The sequence below is a fragment of the Trachymyrmex cornetzi genome, unplaced genomic scaffold (assembly GCF_001594075.2).
Source record: "Trachymyrmex cornetzi isolate Tcor2-1 unplaced genomic scaffold, Tcor1.1 scaffold361, whole genome shotgun sequence".
NCBI lineage: Eukaryota > Metazoa > Arthropoda > Insecta > Hymenoptera > Formicidae > Trachymyrmex > Trachymyrmex cornetzi.
Window position 1 is genome coordinate 271993 of NW_017298332.1, and position 20210 is coordinate 292202.

Genomic DNA, 20210 nt, shown 5'->3' on the forward strand with positions numbered 1-20210 from the left:
CATTATTAAAAGCGTCTGTGCAATATAAGCATTTAAAAAACTTATCTTCAGTTTGTGAGAACACTTTTTAGAAAAAGCTGCCGGATCTTCTGATGTAACGAAAACGAATAAATGTTAATTGTAGCAAAACGGTTGGTCGGACCGAGTTTATTGCTTGTTATGACATGTTTGGTACCAGTTGCAATAACTTTCAGCGATTGCCGCCAGATTGCAATGCTTTGTTTAAAAAATAAGCCACTATTCCATATTAGTAGCCTATGCCATAATCCCTGATTTTATCCTACATATTTTTTATTTATCTTTACAATACTAACTTTCATTTAACAAGATTTGATTTTGTAATAAAAAATTTTTACTATAAAAAAGTGTAAAAATTACGGAGTATTATTGTTTAAAAAAAAATAATTATAACATTTAAACTTATAATTTACATGAAGACCGCAGCTACTACCACATTATAGTAATTTTAAATATAAAATTTTCTCCGTGTAACAACTAAAAAAATGTGATATTCGAGTTATTACTATAAGTAAATAAGAAAAATTTATGTTAAATTTAAAACATTCACGGTCCTCTCAAATTTTTGTGTTAATCTAACACAAAATCAATCTGTGAGACAGTAACACAAATATTATGTAAAAAATTAACACAAAAAACATAACACTAACGCAATTTGTAAGCAAACTATGAAAGTATATTCTTTTAGTAAAATTATGTGTTTATATTTCGAATTGTGTCATTTTTAACAAATTATTCTTGATTTGTTACAATATTTTGTAGAATATCCAAATCATCACAACTCAAAATAGATAATATTTTAAAAATTGTGAAACAAAAATGACAAACATAACATTTGATCATGTTTCTAAGTATATATTTTTTTACCAGTAATATTTGATTAATTAATAATTTTCTCAGGTTTAGTTGAAAAATAGTTTCTCTCCTTTTCTGGAAAAAACTTATTTTTTTTACTTGTGTCACTTTTGAGATAAGAAAACGATATCATAATTTTTCCCAAATTGATTTCTACTTTATATCATCTTGATCTTTATTATTACGATTTTATGTTTTATTTAAGAAAAAAAAAATCTACTAAACGTAAATTTATCAAGAAGACACCGGTTAGAATCTAAGATTTTAGTATAAACTACTTACTACGTGATCAAACTATTCGAAACGGAGAGCCAACGTTGGAGCTGTTTGATCGATCATGCCCGACCGACTCGAACGACTCGGGACTCGAGACACGAAAAGCAACACGAGCATAAATAAACGTTCATCGCAAACGGAAATAACTGGTTTCTCGTACGTTCTCCTCGAATCGAGAACGATCGGGCAACTTAGTCCGAATTCGACTCGATTTCGGTAAAGCGAATCTAAAGCCTCTGAAGGAAATCTCGGAGCTCTCTCGACCATCTCTCGCAAACACTCTCGATTTCTCTGTTTACTTTAGAAACGGGCACTCACCTTTTTTACGAATTGGCAAAATCTTGGCGATCCTCGACGCGCCCGCGTAATCCAGATCTCGATCGAGGACTGCCGCCCCCTTCGCTCCGCCCGCCGTCGTTGATTCCGATATTCCGTTTTCCGCGATCGTGATCGCGCGCAACGCCGATCCTTTCCGCTCTCCTTTACCCCCCTTTTTGTGGAGGGAAGGCCGCTCTTTCTCTCCCAACGGCACAATCCTAACCTTACACCGTACGCACACCCACACACCACTACAGACACACTATAGCAGCATACGCGAACGGAAATTCCCGTCAATTTCCGCGGCTCCGTCCTTCGCACTACGGTCACTTAATTCACGACGATTAGAAACTGCAGGATATTTGGTTCATTGATCAGCTTGATCCTTCTTTCTTGCTTCCTATATATCACATACGAAGAGCGATCGGTAGATAAAGACACTAAATCGGTGATCCACGGGCTCACTTCACTCGCGCGCGATTCCATCCGAATTCGTTGGGCCGTCGTGCCGAGCCGCCGTTCGAAAGCGGCGAAAATCTCGGAGAGTTTCGGCATTCTCCGCCGTCGCGCGCGGATACGAGAAAAAACGCGCCTTGTCCGTGGATCGCTCTCTGGACCGTTCGGCGTTCTTTCGTAGCGTCGCGCGTCGCGTCGCGTCGCGTCGGAATTACGATGGACGCGACGCGCGCTCGTGATTCCGAGCCGAAGTTAGAAGCGAGCGAGAAAATCGATTTTCGTTGAAATCACCGGCGTTGACGATCCGTGCGACTGACTTCGCGGGTTGAACAAAGAAGAGCCACGGCCGACCGCGAGATCGTCTACCTGTCGTTGACGAATTCAAACTTTCCGCTGGAAACTCGTGCGCATTCGCGCGTACTTGGGCCGGAATCAGATTACGGATTGAAGGATGAGATTGAAGATTGAAAGATTGAAGTTTGACCAATCAGGGGATTGATACCTTGAAACGAGGTGGAAAATTACAAAAGTGAGCGAATTATTACTAGAATACTGATAATTTCATTGGTCAACACTTATGCCCAATTTCTTCACCTTTAAATAACTTTATTCAAGAGATGTCTCTCAGAATACAATGGAGATATCTCCTGGATAAGATTATCTGCAACTTATCTGGAAGTGAAGAAAATTCTGGGCATTAGTAAATTTGCTCACTTTTGTAATTTTTACCTTGTTTGGGGGTAATCCCGATTGATCACGGCTCGATTGGACACCACCAATCACAGCGACCGGTGCTTAGGAGCTTTGTAGTCTCAAGCGCTGTGAGTGGCTCGTGTCCAATTGAGCCGTGTCCAACTGGGTGCCACCCCCTTGTTTGAAGATACAGAATCGACCCTCAGAACAAAAGAAGCTAGAATTTCTTTGTCCTCATTGGTGACATTTTAATCTTTAATCTTCAATCTCAATCTTCCATGCATAGTCTGATTCCGGCCTAAGAGACTTTTAGGTCTGTTTTTTTATTGCTGCACTCTGAACCGATGCGATAAGTTGAAGTGAAACAAACGTATATTTGTTTCACTTCAACTTATTGCACTGTGTGCACCAGTTCAGAAAGTGCAGCAATAAAAAACAGATCATTTGTTGAGAAATCTGGTAATGAGCAAATCTGTCAGAACAAGAGTGAGAAAAAAGGATAGATGTACCGTTTCTTTTTATGCAAAGTGTCCCAAAACTGATATTTTTAAGAGAGATTGTAATATTTTAAGACGAATGGACTTTTAACGATAAGTCGTTATTTACTCTCTTTCTTTGAAATAGAATCTCATTCTAAAGAGTGAAAATTGAACCAGTCTTGAAAAGGAGTGGCACAGTTTTCAATCTTTAAGAGTGAGATTACACTTTTCAAAGTGAGCTTTTATTTTAAAAGTTTTAAAGAGCGATCTTTAAGTCTTAAACTGTAAGAAATTGATTAATTACAGTCAATGTGAGAAGTATAATTAATTATGATTAATCAATTTTTTAAAATCATCTTGAAACTGAAAGTTAGGTAATGGCTTATTGTAGAAAACCTAAAAAAGTTTAAAAATTAAAAGAGCTTAAAAATTACAAAACAGAATTACGTTAAAATAAGTAATTATAAGGTTCCGTATGTATAAAACAATATGACAATTAAAAAGGCATAGAACCATACTTAAACAAACAAATTTAATTAAATTAGAATCATAAAGTTAACAAACGTTTCGATTCCGATCGGGTCATTTTCAATGTTACAAAGGTAAATCATAAATAAAAGTACAACTATACAATGTTAAATAAATGAAAAGACCATAACTATAACAATTCATTAAATTGACAGCAAATTCTTATTTTTACTATCTAAAAAATTATCCTTAATCTTTAATTATATTACATCTTAAATAAAAATGAATATGATTAAATAATAACATTTCATAAAATCGCAAGCATAATCTTGTCGTTGAAATAAAAAGCGTAAGTTGTCCATTTGATATTTTAATCTAAGTTGCGAATGAAATCGTATCTGAGAAAGAATAATTCAAAACTTGAGACCTAAGGTTATATATAAAGAATATTGTCTATAATGTGTAACACAAAGTCATTTATCTTATCGGTGAAATAGAATTACGTTAAAAACAAATAACAAAATTAGAATTATTTTCGCGTACTCAGGGATAGCAAGATGATTAGTGTGATGTCGAATTTTGTTATTGTCAAAGGTACGAAGTTCGTGGACCTTCACACTGTCCATCTTCTTGCCATCCCTGAGCGTGCGAGATTCTAATTTTTAAACTCTTTCCATTTGTGAAAACTATCGTAATTAATCATAACTTTGGTATTTTCATATTAGACTTTTTGTTTTTCTTAAAATGTTATGAAGAATCTGTCTTTAAAATATTTATCATTAATTTTGAGACATCCTATATATATTATCTTCTTCTTATACTACTCTCTAAAACTTTTAGAGTGAAAAAATCTCATTTTGAAGAGTGAAATCTCATTGTTACAGATTGAAAATTGTACCACTCTTTTTCGAAACTAGCTCAATTTTCATTCTTAGACAGACATTTCACTCTAAAGAATTTAAAAAGTAATCCCTCATTCTAACTTACAAAAACGACGGGTCAATCAAAAGTTTGTCACTTCGTGGCCAGAGAATCAATCATATAACTTTTTCCTTAGGACAGAAATGTGAAGTGATTTTTTTGTATTATACTATATATTATGTATTATGTATTATGTACATGAATACATACATAAAAATGTTCACTTTTTACATTTTTACGCTAATCAAGACCCAAAATTCTGTTAAACCGTAATTACAATTATGGGTTGCCGGTTGCGGTTCTCAATTGAGGATTATATTTTAGCTAATGACATTACAGCTAGTTCGTTAATTAATTGCACCGTGATTGGCTAAAGTAGAACAATCAACCGGCAACCTGAAATTATAGTTTTACAACTAGGATATCGTCAACGTGCTGCAAAATGCTTTGAAGCATTCTTTCATTGGTCAATTAGTAAAATTCTTTCTTCTGATTGGTCAATCAAATACTTCACAGCATTTATAGTGAGACTATTGATGGTTTCTAGCAAGAGATAGTGCAATGTAATAACTATATTTAGCAGAATGTTTATTTTGCAACTGTTGGAAGTTTTCTTCGCGTTGATTGGATTATATTTACGCAGATCTAAGAGTATAATCCAATCAGAGCGAAAAAAATTTCCAACAGTTGCAAAATAAACATTCTGCTGAACGCAGCCAATAATCATTTTATCTTTGTTTAACATTGACAAACAATAAGGCTGTAATGATTCATTGTGTTACACTATTGCCTGATTTTACATTGAAAAAATTTACTAAATGTTAATAAATATTTATTTAAATAGTATTAACTAAATATTAACTTACAATAAATAAATATTCAATAAAAAATGACACTTAAATTAATAGTTCTTATACCAAATAAAATGTTTACTTTTAGTAAATATTTAATACTATTCAAACAAATTATTAAAATTAGTACATTTTTTACAGTGTACCAGTGTAGTTTAATTTCAATCTCGATTCAACTAACTCTCTAAGTATAAGAATTAGAAAGAGATACTTGAAGAGTAAGTTGAAATTAATATACATTAACAGAAACAGGCATGTGTCATCTGTGTCCTTTGCTAGAAAGCACCCTTTGACAGCACTCATCAGGGTTTTTAGTGCCTACGGATGGATCGTCCGCGAACTGTTCGAATGAATATTTCTCCGTTCCGCCCGAAAATCGAGGCTATCTTATAAAGAGAAGTTTTCCCAAGAATTCGCTGCGAAACGTGCCGAAGAGACGCCTATCGCGCGACGATGACGAGTCGCGTTGTATGTCGCGGTAACTTGGTCCGACTCGAGACTCGTGCGGGGAACGTGGGGAACGTGTGGGACGGGCGGGACGCGACCGGACGGCTTTCTCAAAATCGTCCATACGGCGCGCGGCGCGGCGTCAACGCGACGGCCGTGGATTTTTTCGTCGTTTTTACGACGAAGCTATAACGGGCGAGAAAGAAGCGAGGGACGGTGACGAAGGGTAACCGAAGGGAACGAAAGAGAGCGGAACGCGCGAGGGGGGAATATACGACTTTTCAAAAATACCACGCGCCGACCAATCGCGGTACACACGCGTATACGGTGATTCGGCGCGGCCGCGATTTACCGACGGTACCACCGACGAGAGCAGGACGGACGGAGAAGAAACTCAAGAAACGAAGCCGTTACGCGCGCGAGCGCGCCTGTCCGCTCTCCCTCTCTCACACACAAATACACGCGCACCTCAACTCCGATATACGTGTGTGTACGTCGCGTGCGTGTGCCCGTGTCAAACACGCGCGCGACGCCCGCGAGCGTACGTTACGCGCGCACACAACGCACACGCACGGACGATTGCCGTTTTGCTGAGGCCGCTGAAGCGGCGGAGGAAGGCTAAGCGCTGACGCGCTAGAGAATTCAACACAGAGCAGACGCGCGAGGAACGCGCGAGCGCACCGCGATCGTGTCACCGCGTTGGCGGCGCAGCGGAGTGCGGACGCGTTCTTGCCTTGTGTCGCTTTGCGCTGCCTTGCGCAGCTTGCGCTGCCTTGTGCGCGCGTTGAGCGTTCTCTCCCGCGTCCTCGCTCGCGTTCGCGCACGAGCGATGGCCCAACCGGTGTCGGTCCGTCGCGATTGTCGCGTCCGCGCACGCTCCTACGACGCGACGGACTTACAAACTGCGACGACGGCAGCAGCAGCAGCAGCGGCGATGACGAAGGGACAATTTCGGGCCCCCTCCCCCCGAGGAACCGAGACGTTACGTCCGGTTTCAACTTTGTAACGTGAGCGGACGGGATCGTCCGACCGACCGACCGACCGACCAACCGACCGACCGGCCGAGGTAACTTAAACTGAACGCCAGCGCGCCTACGGTAAACGAGATTAAACCTACGTGCCGGCGGAGCCGCCACCGTTGGCCAATCCGCGCCCGGCTTTACGCCAATCGGCCAATCAGCGTAAGGCCTAACCTGGCGAACGGTTATCCCAGGTGCAGCCAGTGAGGCGCCATTGCGCTGGCACGTTACCTGCTCCAAGTATGCGGCGAAACGTGGAGGGGACGAGAGCGAGGATACGAGAGACGATGTGCGACGTGTATGATGCATGGGGAAGAGAAAGAGATGGAGAGTGTTTGGAGAAACGGCCGAATTACGCCGGACTCTCGGAAGAGAATCGTATCGGGCACGACGCGGCCGCGGCGCCTGCTTCCTCCGCTCCTATCTCACCGAGAATGATTCACGACGAGAAATTCTTCGGGGCACCGTATACATTTTTCTTTCAATCGTCTGAGATGTCGATATCGGATCGACGTGGGTGTTCCTTTTCTTTCCGGCACGCACACAAACGCACACGTACAATACATGCACGCATGCATGTATAAAGTGCGCGCGGCGCACACAGTGGACCCCGACTCTATCTTTTTAAACGCGCTTGGTATTTTAACCCTTAAATGCTTTCGCGGCGTGGCACACCCAGCTTTCTTCTTTCAATGCTTTTTCCATTGCTTATTATTTTTTTATTAAGGTGGTTCTTTAGTGAAGTGCCGAAAATTTGGGATGCCCCACCCAAAATTACAAATATCTGCATAATTTGGATAAAATGTTAAAACCGTGCGTACATATTAAAGAAATAGTATGGAACATACGATAGTAAACCAAGAGAGAGAGAGAGAGAGAGAGAGAGAGAGAGAGAGAGCTGCATCTTCAATTGAATGAAAACAAGATGAAATTATAGTAAATCTTAAGTTAAAATCTTAAGAAATGTGAATTAATCATAATCAATTATTCTTCTCACATTCGATTATGATTGATCAATTTCTTAAAACTTATTGTGCCTATTATTGTGTTTTGGGACTAATTGTTTTTTAAGCGATATTTATAATGAGATTTTAAGGGGATCCTAAAATTATTTCTGTTTTACTGATTATTTTCCAAATAAATATTTCTTTAACTTCTTTTACACATACCAGATTAAAAAATTGTTGTCTTTCACAAAAATTATAAACAATAATGGATGCTTTCCATTTAGTGACACAAACATCTAAATTCTATTTTTCTTGACATTCGAGAGTAACAAAGATAGAAAGACACTTGTGTCGACTTGTGGCACAAAATGGAGAGCATTAAAACTTAAGCTTTAGACTTTAAGGAGCGGTTTTACCATGTAAGATTAACTGTAATCTCGGTTTAATGTATTGTTCACTCTTTTCTGTTCTTAGAATAAAAAAAAAATAAAGAGAGTAAGTTGAATGAAATTGAATGAAGCTAATCTTACATTAGTAGAACAAAAAAATTACCAATCATAGTCAAATGTGAAGAGAATAATCGATTTACGTCTTAAGCTTAAATTTGACGTTTTAAAATTTCATTGTAATTACCACTTTAGATGGTTCTCGTAAAAATGTCTTTAAAATGTTTTTAAGACGTTTTATGTTCCGATTTTGATCTTGTCTAAACACCATTTGCTTCGCATCATTATATTCTTTATTATATCTATCGTTACGATTGAAAAAAAGATCTATAATATTGCAGATCTAATTATTATAGATCTATGAAGTCTATAATAATATATAATCTACAATATATTTATTTTTATCAAAATTGTAAGTAATTGAATTGGGTCAAGTATATTGTTCCCGTAATCCTGTAATGTGACTTTTAAGGGTTAATCCAATGTTGGGGGGGAAGTAGGGGATGAAATGGACAGGATGCGTAAAAGCAGATTTTATTGTGGCTTAATAAAAAGAAAAAGAAAGGCAGGAAAAAAAGAGGGGAAGAGAAAAAATCATTATTTTCACATCTTTTGGAACTTATATTAGTTGCCTGACGATCATCATTAGATATCGGATTTTTATGCAGATACTTTTTTACAGACATGCACAGAATATACAAATTTGCACAAATATGCAAATATGCACAATATGCATAAATAAATATACATTTGTAGAATGTTTTTTTAATAAGACGGATTTCTATTTTTATGTTACTTTCCAATCTGCTTTCTAAAAAAATATGAAATCAGATGTCTAATTATTATCTAACAAAGCTGCGCTATACGCGATATAATACTTTATTTGATATACATTCTTTAATTTTTAGTCACTTTGTTACTATATTATTAATTTTGTAAAGGGCATATTCAACGAATAAAGTTAAAAATATCTTTTCACAAAATAATAATAATAATATATGAAGTAATATAACATGCATTGATTCTACGAAATAATGAATGAGAGAGAGACACACGCGAATTGGGTCGGAAGTATATAGCCGTTCGATATCTGAATACGTAATTATTGAATACGTAATTACTAGTAATATCGAAAGAATACTGTTAAATTATTAATTAAATTTATACCGCAAAGCTACCACACGCACGTCGCGGAGCGAAAAATGATAGCGAAATGAAGCGAGGGGTATTATTTAACGAATAAATACAAATTTTCTAGTATTGGTCGTGTGCCAGTTATTATGTCCACACCATATTCCTCTCACCGCAGTCGAATTAATTTAACAAACCCAACGAAAAGAACAAACAGAATCGGGAGAGAGAAGAAGGAACAAAATTTATCATCTGGAACAAGCTTCACCGCGACAGAAAAAGTAGCATAAGCAGTATATTTAAATCGATAATGAAAACAAAGAAGTTTTAAATAACTGCGGTTGCGGCTGCAATAGTTACAAAGGCTTTGCATAATGAAACCGATGCAAAAGAGAGAATTAAAATAAAGAAAATTACGGACGGCGATAAATCCCATTCTGTCTAACTGTTAGCGAATTATCCTCGGGAGATAAAACAAGGATAAAAAGATTTCATTTGCATTCTTTGCCATCTTGATATCAGTCATGGTGAATTCGATTTGCACTACACTGGATTAGCGCGCGCATTAAAGACTACTTTATATAAAGTGTCTAAATGTAGTGGCATAATATAATTTGGAAAATAATACACGTACATCCTCTGTTAAATAATGTAACAGTATCATTATTGGATATTTAATCATTTAAAATATTTATATTCTTTTACATTTAATTTTGCTAATTTCATGCACAGCAGCTTTTAGTATGCACTTAATTCTGGTTTAATGCAAGCGACCGAATTCGTTATTAAAGAGATAAGATCGAAGTGACCTAGCAAGCGTTAAGTGGAGCAGGAAATTTGTGTTTGAATTAAAATCTTTACTGTAAAAGATATGAGTATGGGTTTTAACATTACGAGACATTTATATATAATTCTCGCCGTCTTGCTGTTGATAATGTTGATGGAAATGTGAGAATATGGTGAATTTAATATCCATGGTCCATACCATATTGATGTTTATATCAATACTATAATACGGTGAGAATTATATTTAATACTGGTGGAGTTAAATCTACATCCCTATTTCTTTGTATTTAAACCATGATGTTAAATCCACATTCTAGATAATTATACTTTCCCGTTTAGTGACACATCAAATCGACACAAACATCATTTTATGTTACTTTATTGGCATTCAGACAGTAACAAGATAGAACGACTCAAGTGTCGACTTGTGTTACCAAATAAAAAGCATCCTATATGTTGATGTTTGTATTATTGATGAAAATTATATTTAACATCCATGATGTTAAATCCATACTCCTATTTTTTAGTGTGTTCGGAACAATATAGAAAGGAGGAAATTATGCGTATATGGTTCGTCTCGATTAACCGCATACGAAACCGTTGTACGCGATTCCACATGCGGCTGTACTCTTCAAGAGTAACCGGGATGCAATTCTCGCGCGAACAACTAAGCGAGAGAACGAGATTATTCGTTTAAGAAGTTGCAAGGTAACGCTGCCGTTAGATCGACGGCACAACGACGGCACACTTCCCGCGGCGATCGATCTTAAGTTTTACGGCTCGACGCGCCATAAACTCCTCGCTTCCTCGCTTCCTTGCTTCGCACCGTACTTTCCTAGATTCGATTCTAAAATCTGCTCGCAACGTCGACTCTTCCGTGGCCACTCAATCAACTCTTATCTGAGCGAACGGGTTCGTTGGACTTGTAGAAGTCGCTACTCATGGTTATTGATGTGATATTAGTTAAAGTCTAACAAGCAGAAGGCGACGAGTTAAGTCTAAGAAGTTAAGTTTGTGAAGAGCAATTTATTACGTCCTTTATATCAGATACGTTTCGAAAGTGACATAATATGGGATAATAAATTATAAACATAAAACGTCTGTCTTAGAATCTAACGATCAATGTCCATTTCTACTAATGTAGATTCTATACTGTTTAATCTTTGTTTAACTTACTTTTTATTTTCTTTTACGCGGAAAAAAATATTTGTTGCGATAGCAAAGATCTATATGTGATAGTTTCAGTCGTAATATAAGAATAACTAAATTTTTTAGCAGTGTAGCTAGTTTTAATTAGCTGTAGACAATATAAGTAAGGATCACAAAAATTTGATTATTTTGATAGTAGAAAAAATTTATAGTTACTTTAATAACAGAATGCGTTGTAACAATTAATTAACGCACGCACATAATTTTTCACCGTGACAGACAAAAGTTTTGACGTTTCTGATAATATTATAGATGCTATTATAAGAACACATTTTATTGGCACATATAATCCTTTCGTATTTAAAAAGCCACACAGAATAAAAGCAGTATTATCATTTTTCATTTATTCATTTTCAAGGAAATATTCCTTGAAGGCGATACTTTAAAAATAGAGCTTCATGTGATGAAAATAATTGGGAAAGCTATCGTGATAATGACAGTACAATTTTTTATTACGTGTAAAAATTCCTTAAGTTAAACATAGAATAAAAAATTGTACTATGAAAATACTCAAAATAAATATTCCATTTACTTTCATCATGATGGAACTCTATCTTGGACTTTTGTAGACTCGCCTTTAAGGAATATTTCATTAGGATGTAGAAAAATCTTATAATACTGCAGCGTCTTTTGTTCTATAATTTCTATGTTTTAAATACAAACATATTTCACCGTGTTTATCTGTTGAAAAGTCTCATATAGTTCGCAGGTAAGCGGTTTTAGTGAAAAATTTAGTTTAAGTATGATTCATACTTTTATTACGTTAGTTACATCTGTTAATTAAGAGCGAATTTTCAGTTTGTAATCTATAATCGATATTATCATAGCAGACTTTGATAAGAAACAGATACAATAACAAATAGCAAATTCTTTTGCTGCAGCAGCAAATACATTTTTAATAATCCACGAATAGTTGCAGCGCTGAAAATTTTATTTTCCAGTTATTGTAATTTTAAGAACAAGAAAAAAAGAATGAAAAATAAATTAAATCAAGATTTAAGTTAATCTACATTGGTATAAATGAGCCTGAATCTCCTCTGCGAATGTCTCAAGAACAGAGGATTGCGATTCAACTACTTTGATGGGTACGTAGTAGTTTTAGAATGTAATCTCCAAACAATTGGCCGCAAACGTAAAACGCGGAAATGTTCTCGATGTTATTCCAAGGAGAAAGCTCGACAATAGAATACAAGTAAATTCAAAGTTTCAGTAAGGAGCGGTATATACCGTATCAAGTTTCTTTAGAATAAATTTAGAGGAAAATTTTGTCTTTTTCAAAATAAGCAATTTCTCTCAAATCGTTAAACCAGAATATAACTATAAAATTTTTTCGACTCTCTCTAACATGACACCTCAAAGTTTTTTCTAAAAAATCGTTTTTTAAAAATATTCTCAAGATTTGTTGTTATTGTGTTATCGTGAATTAAATAAAAAGATTTTTATTTTGCTCATAACTCTGTTAACAATTATCATATCGTAATTCAAAAACGGATTCTTAAAACTAAAACTTTATTCTATCGAATGATATAATTGCTATTTTTTTGAAAACATATAGATACGATACAAGTAAAGTGGCGCCACGAATTTTTGTTCCGACTCAATATATTTTTCTCTTGTACACTGTTAGAAACGTAACCACGAGCTTCCTTTACACGTAAATGAAGCTCGTGGTTATGAAATTAAAACTAATGAATGATTTAACTGAAAATTAAGTTACAGTGGTTACTTAAATGTAATGAACGTGTTCATTAAATTTATGATATTTAATGTACTTTTCATAAAATTTTATAAAAAGTACATTAAATTTCATAAATTTTTATGAAAATTACATTAAATTTCATGTACATGTACACAAATATACTTTTCATTTATAAATACATTAAATTTAATGTAATGTCATGAAATTAAGTTCAAATCGTGTAACTTAAGTATATTAAATTTCATGACATTTTTAACAGTGTAAATTAAAAACTCTGGCCGGTATTCACAGTTGGTTCTTATATTTGAGGTTGTCTTAAATACAGTCTTAAGATGTTATAAGCCAATCAGAGGGCCGTATTAGCATCTTAAGACATTACTTAAGACGGTTTTAAAATAAAAACCGACAATGAATCCGGTTTCTGTTCTCCTTTCTTTCTCCTTTTCTCTTGTTCCGAATTCTTAGAATGTAACGCGGTTAAATGTGATTTTTATAATGTACGACAATGAGTAAGGCTTAATGGGCTTTGCGTCTAATACAGACGCAGCAGGATTTCGCTTCGTCGAACTGCAGTATTTGCTATGAAAGGGAAAGTACCGCTCTTTTAATGGGATGCCCGTTATGCGGCTTCCGAATGTCTTTTTGTCCTATTGCGAATGCGTGGCGGAGACATTTCCTCGTTTCCGTGCGAAAATTTTAACGCTGGAATGCACGCTGAGACGATGTTCTCGACACGCGAGGACTGCGCGGCAATAGATTCCTGTGTCTCGTTATTTTAAATTAGAAAGCCCGGAGTTCCGAGAACAAGTGCACCAGCGATATAGCGCTCCATGTTATTCTTGTGTTATCTCAACTTGCGCAGGGGTGACTGTCAGATGTTGAAGAATTTATAGAGAGTGCATACATATTATATAAGTACGACGTGCTACACACGAATACGTATAGGATGCGACAAAAGTCTCGCGTTCTCCTCAAAAATATCGAAAATTGAATTAAGAGAAGTGACGTTTATTTCTATATTCATGAAATGAAGCGTTTTTTTCTGTATTAAACAGGATGATATTACCAGAAAGCATTAATTTATCCGTCAGTTAATTATAAACAAATATTTACCTTGTCATTCACCAAGACCTTGTCATCATTTTAATTTGAAATTCAGCTGACGTTAAATATTAATAGAGTTTGTTTATACTACGCAATATCGAAAATCACATAGGATGTATTTCTTAATTAATTAATTGCGCAATGACGTGAATCCCATCGAAACTGTAACAATCTAATAATTTTCTCTCTATTATATTAAAAGATAACACAATTTCTATTTGCCTTGCGCAGTAAATAAAATAATATTACCTTTCAATATATTAAAACAAATATAACAAATATGTAAAACAAATATAATATGTGAAATACAATTTTTATTTACAATTTTTATTATTATTATATAAGTTATAGTTATATATATATATATATATATATAACGATTAATATTTTTTAATTGTGTTTTATATATGACGATCTATAATATATCGAGAGAATATATGACTCTTGTAATAAATGACTAATGCATAGAAACCTCATACATTTTCAGTCTCTCCGATGACAAACAAATTGTCGCTAACGTAAGCGAACTTTAGTATTTGCAATAGTTATCTATCACCTGTCACTTTGCTATCGATCCACTTCGACACGAGCCATTCAATCGCTAGGTAACATTTTCCGTGCGGAAAATTACAAGTGAAACCACCATTTATATGGAAAATCACTCTAGAGTCGCTTTAAATTTAAAAAGGTAATGAGACTACACCCCTTTTAATTCACAGATTCCTAAATATTTAAGGATTCAACAACGGAAAGATTTTAGCATTCCACTAGAAAAGATTTGAAGCGCTTTTGAGAGATTAGGACGTTTTTATGACGCGCCCGCGATATTTTACGGACGTTACTGTTGTCTCAGGATTTATGAGCATTGTTTCTTCCCGCAGGTCGGAAGAACCGTCTTTCTATTTCCTGAAGCGAATCCAAAACGATGATTGACATAGCGGTGTGTGAAATTTAATTGTAGAGACTAGCTGATTGCTCCTATGAAGCCCCATAACTCGTCGCTAATTGGATCTGAGAGAGCGAACGGGGCAGGCGGGGGTTGGCCAGTAAATCGAATTAGCAGTTAGCTCGGTTATTTACCAGCATCAGACGATTCTCCGCGAGACACGTTCCGCTCAAGTGATTCTCAAGCTTTCTCGCTACGGGACAGACGTCCTGTGGTGAAACGAGGCGCAGAATTGGCCGGTGAAGACATTGTGCATGTCACGGTCCGTGTTACCCCACAGCAAATACATCCGTCCAGCATTCGCGTAGAGTTCGAGAAACAGAGTGGCAGCAAGAGGGGAAGAAGACACCATAAATATCACAATATTGAAAAAACAACCCTATAAAAACCCTGATTGAACTTATCACAGTACGGAGAAAAATGTGAAGAAATATACGCTAAAATTATAGTAAATTTTATGGAATGGCAGGTTCATATATTGAGCAAGAGCCTACTTGTGTAAAATTTACTTTACTTTTCTGGTAAACGAGCGATTGTCGTATAGCTGTACTATATAGTAAGGTACTTTTTACATTTCGTAAAGTAAATTTTGAGAGTTGTCCAAATTTTCAGATTTCTTGAAAATAGTATGATTTACTTTACGTAAATAATAATTACTTGAATGGATTTACTATTGTGTAATGTATTTTTTACACTTTGATCCAGTATTTTTACTTTCAGGCAAGTAAAGTTTATCATAAGTTCGGCAAAAATAGCCAGAACATTTGTACTAGTCTTATAAGAGAGAAATTATTTAACCATTTTTCTCCGTGAAGAAACGAAATAAAAGTTTATGATCATGATAAGAATAGTCAACTTGGATATTTTTTGCATATCTCATATAAATAAATGTATAAAGAAATGTTGAAGAAAATGTGTTTAATAATTTACGTAGAAATATTATTAGGCACTAAGATCCAACCTCGACGGTATTTGGGGCTCATTAATTAATTAACGTAAATGTATAAAAATACACACATTTTCAGTTAAAAATCTCTCAAGTAGAGCTGTCTATTACTTTGATAACTTCGAAGATTCATAAGCTTTGAAAGAATTCAAACCTTCAAAGTTAAATTCGAGAGTTTGAAGTTTAAGGTCTTCGAAACTTTGAAAAATATATTTATGTGAATAGAAAGAAATAAAAATACAATCATAATATATATATTCGTAAATATATTTATATATCTCTTTATAAAAATCTATTCATTTATTGACTATACTATTAATTACATTAAATTAATACTTGTACAATTTTGATTTTTCGAAGCTTCGGAGATTCGAAGCTTGAAGCCTTCGAAGCAAATGGCCATATACTCTCGTTATTTCGCATTTTACGGAAGATACCCTACATGAGCAACGCTTGACTCGAAATGGTCGCAACTATTGGCGGTGTGCTGAATAGTTTTGTTGGAAAATTAATTGAGAGTCGCAAAACACGCTACGTTGCAGACCGGCGTAAATGAGAAGAAAATTCCACAAACTTGTTCGGCATAGAAGTGGCGAACCCTCAGGCGAGTTCCGTGGTTGATCTGAGGATTTCCTGTATGCACAATATTATTATTAAAATTATTTATTATTAAAAATATGTACGGTATTGAAAATGGCAATTCTATACAAATAATGTTAATAAATTTTAAAATCTTGAAATGATCTTGCAAGTTATAAAAATATTAAAGTACGTAGATAGATCAACATACGATTATTTGATGAAAAAAATCATTATATCATTATACTATATTGGGATAAGGAAAAGTCTTTCTACATATAGCCGATACATGGAGATCTGATCGATTTTTTAAGTGTCACTGTGTGACGTATTAGGTTATATATCATCGGAAAGGTGCTATTTCATATAACACTTAGAAATAGATTGATCATAGATTTGAACGATACTGACGCATTCAATCAAATTTGAAAATGAATGAAAATTAAGAATTTTTCCGACACATTTTACTTTTTTATTTTTAAAAAGATAAGAACGCTGCGCAAGTTGCAGAAAAAATTAGTCATGTTTATGAAGAGGATGCTCTAACTAAACAAACAGCAGCGGATTTCGCCAATTTCGAGATGGAAATTTTGATGTCAAAGATGCACATCATTCTGGTCGGCCTATTGTGAAAAATGTCGATGAAATCTTCCAAAAAATTGAAGAAAATCGTCATGTGAACAGCTATGACTTACTTAAGGAGCTAAACATTGATCATAAAACTGTTTTGGGGCACTTGTATAAGGCTGGATATACAAAAAAGCTCGATATTTGGGTGCTATATTTGACGGTAAAAAATTAATGGATCGAATTTCCATTTGTAAATTGCTGTTGAAACGATACAAAATTGAACCTTTTCTGAAAAGACTGATAACGGGCGATGAAAAGTAGATAACATATGATAATAATGTTCGAAAGGGATCGTGGTCGAGAGAGAGAAACGAAATGAGGCATCACACAACAATCGCAAAATCCAGATTGACGTCAAAGAAGGAGTCGTCCATTATAAACTGCTGCCGCCAGGCAAAACGATTGATTCTGATCTCTACCGTCAACAACTAATAAAATTGGAGCAATCCATTCAGGAAAAAAGGCCAGAATTGATCAATAGAAAAGCCGTTGTCTTCCATCATGATGCTACTAGGCCACACACATCTCTGATGACTCGACAAAAATTGAGAGAGCTTGGCTGGGAAGTTTTGATGCATCCACTGTATAATTTTGACGTCCGATTACCATTTGTTTCGATCTTTGCAAAACTTCCTTAATAAAGTAAACTTGACTTCAAAAGAGGCCTGCGAAAATCACTTATTCTCGGTATTTTACCGAGAAATCATAGAAGTTTTACACTGATGGAATAATGACTCTACCCAAAAAATAGCGAAAGATCATCGACCAAAACGGCACATATTTGGTTTAATAAAAGAATTTGTAAACAATTAAAAAAATATGTTTCAATTATGCTCTAACTTGTAAAAAGACTTTTTCCCTAACCCGATACACATAAAGCAGCATCTTTATCTTCATTAGATGCGAACTTTTACTATTATTTTATTTTGTAATAATTAAATTCATGTTACATTTTTGTGACGTTTGTATAAAGTAAAATATTGCAACGATGGTAATGCACTCGTTTTTATCTTTCATTTACGAAATAATGAGCCTATTATCAATAGACAACAGAGTTCTTAACTTTTGGAAAAATAAAATCTAGGAAAAAAAAAATTAGAAGGACTTTGTTTACCTACAAAACGATTGCCTGATTCAAAAAAATATTACTCGTGAATTCATCATATCATAAGAATAAGTTATTTAATTTTAAATGAAGCTGTAAAAATATGACAATTAATCCCGTGTTCTGGGTTGATTGTTACACGCTCTAGGATTGGCAGTAACATAGTATAATATTCGTTATAGACAACACACATAAAAAATACAATTTTTATTTTAATATCAGTTCTATATTTTGAGAAATAATAGTAATTATGGTATTAATAAAAATAAAATAGTTATTTTAATTATAAAATATGTAATTTATTTTTTTAATTTTTATACGAAAAATAAAAAAAAAACATAAATCTATATAAAATATAATATATTTGTATATATAAGTATATTCTCTGAAAATGTGTTCACTAAAGATATTAAAATTAATTGACATAGCCATTTTTAATAAAAAAGATTGTATTCGCAAACCTTGTCATGATAATGATTAATGAATTGTATCATATTTGATTAATAATGTCAAAGATTCGTCAGACAATAAAATAGGTGATAAGAAAAATTTACTCACCAACTTCATTTTCTTAAAAACCGTTATAAGTAATATATACAATGCTTGTGATGCAAATCATTTTAAACAACAAATTAATATTATAACAGTAATCTACAGTCGAAAAAAAAAATTCTTTTGCCGTCCTGTTTGAATTATAAGCATTTTGACAATCAATCCCGTATACGACAACCAGCCCCGGGGTCTCCCCTATATACACACATAAAGGATAATAAAAATAAAATTATCTTAAAAGAAAAAAGTCTGGAAAAATATGGTAAAGAAAAAAAACTGGAAAAAATAGTTTTTCCTTAAAGTTTCTAAGAATTTATACTGACTAAGAACATTAATAAACAATAATTATAAGTTGCGTTCGAGGAACGTTATCAGCACTGTTGTATCATTTTATTTTTACTGTTCAGATGTAAAACATGGATAGAACGATGCAATAGCTCTGATAACGCATTTCTCGAATGCAGATTATAGTCATTGTCTATTAATCATGGTCTATAGTTAACGCAGATTATAGTCATTATCTATTAATCATTGTCTATAGTTATCGATAAGAAGCTCATTATTACACATACGAAAAGAAATATAGTACCGATGAATATATAAGTATTGACAGAAACGAATATCGACATGTATTGTCATCGTTGTGTGTAAGATTATAAAACAGTCGACCTACATTTATTGCAAAGAACAATTGCTTCTTTTTATCAGTAAAACACTTGATATGATACACATTATACGGTGCAAGCCACTACATTGATCATTTACGAAAGTTGTTACGATAAACGCGTCCTGATGATGGAATTTTTTGTGTGCTGGAAGTTCTACGAGAATATAAAAGAATGTACAATATGTAAAAGTTAAAATTAGTATTAATTAAATTAGTTATAAATTAATGAAACATTTATGACTACCATTTCTACTATTTTAATGATAATACAGCAAACATACATATAAGTATATATAAATTATATTAATAAAATTAGAAGAATTTACATTTATATATAAGACAATATCTTGTAAAATTTTTTTACTATGCAGAAAATCGCTATTATATATTAATGAATCAGAATTTATAGATACATACTTTTAAATTATTTTTTTATTGGTAATTTTATTCTGGTATATATTCTTTTTTTCCAACCTTATATAATTTAGTAATTAAATTGTCTAAATAAGAAAATCATTCTAAGCCATAGGAGTCAAACGCAAGTTGTTTTTGAAGCGAAATTACATTTAATTATAATAAAATTCCAAGAACGTTTCGACTCCGAATTCGAGTCATCCTCAGCTTAATATAATAACAATTAAATAATACCGCATATTACAAAA

General features: G+C 34.3%; 1 protein-coding gene across 2 annotated transcripts in view; it reads right to left on the reverse strand.

Moving 5' to 3' along the window:
• The window catches only part of LOC108763484 (Ankyrin-repeat, SH3-domain, and Proline-rich-region containing Protein), a 102080-nt gene extending 95247 nt beyond the window's left edge, over positions 1-6833 (reverse strand). Inside the window, exons 1-2 of one of the 2 annotated variants that reach the window (XM_018511136.1) lie at positions 6682-6833; positions 1468-1867 (exon numbers count right to left, since the gene is read on the reverse strand). The gene's annotated coding sequence lies outside the window, so the exon portion shown is untranslated. Of the gene's footprint in view, positions 1-1467; positions 2137-6681 lie in introns of those variants that run through there. The other variant, XM_018511135.1, reaches the window with a different exon arrangement.
• Between the last annotated feature and the right edge of the window lie 13377 nt (positions 6834-20210).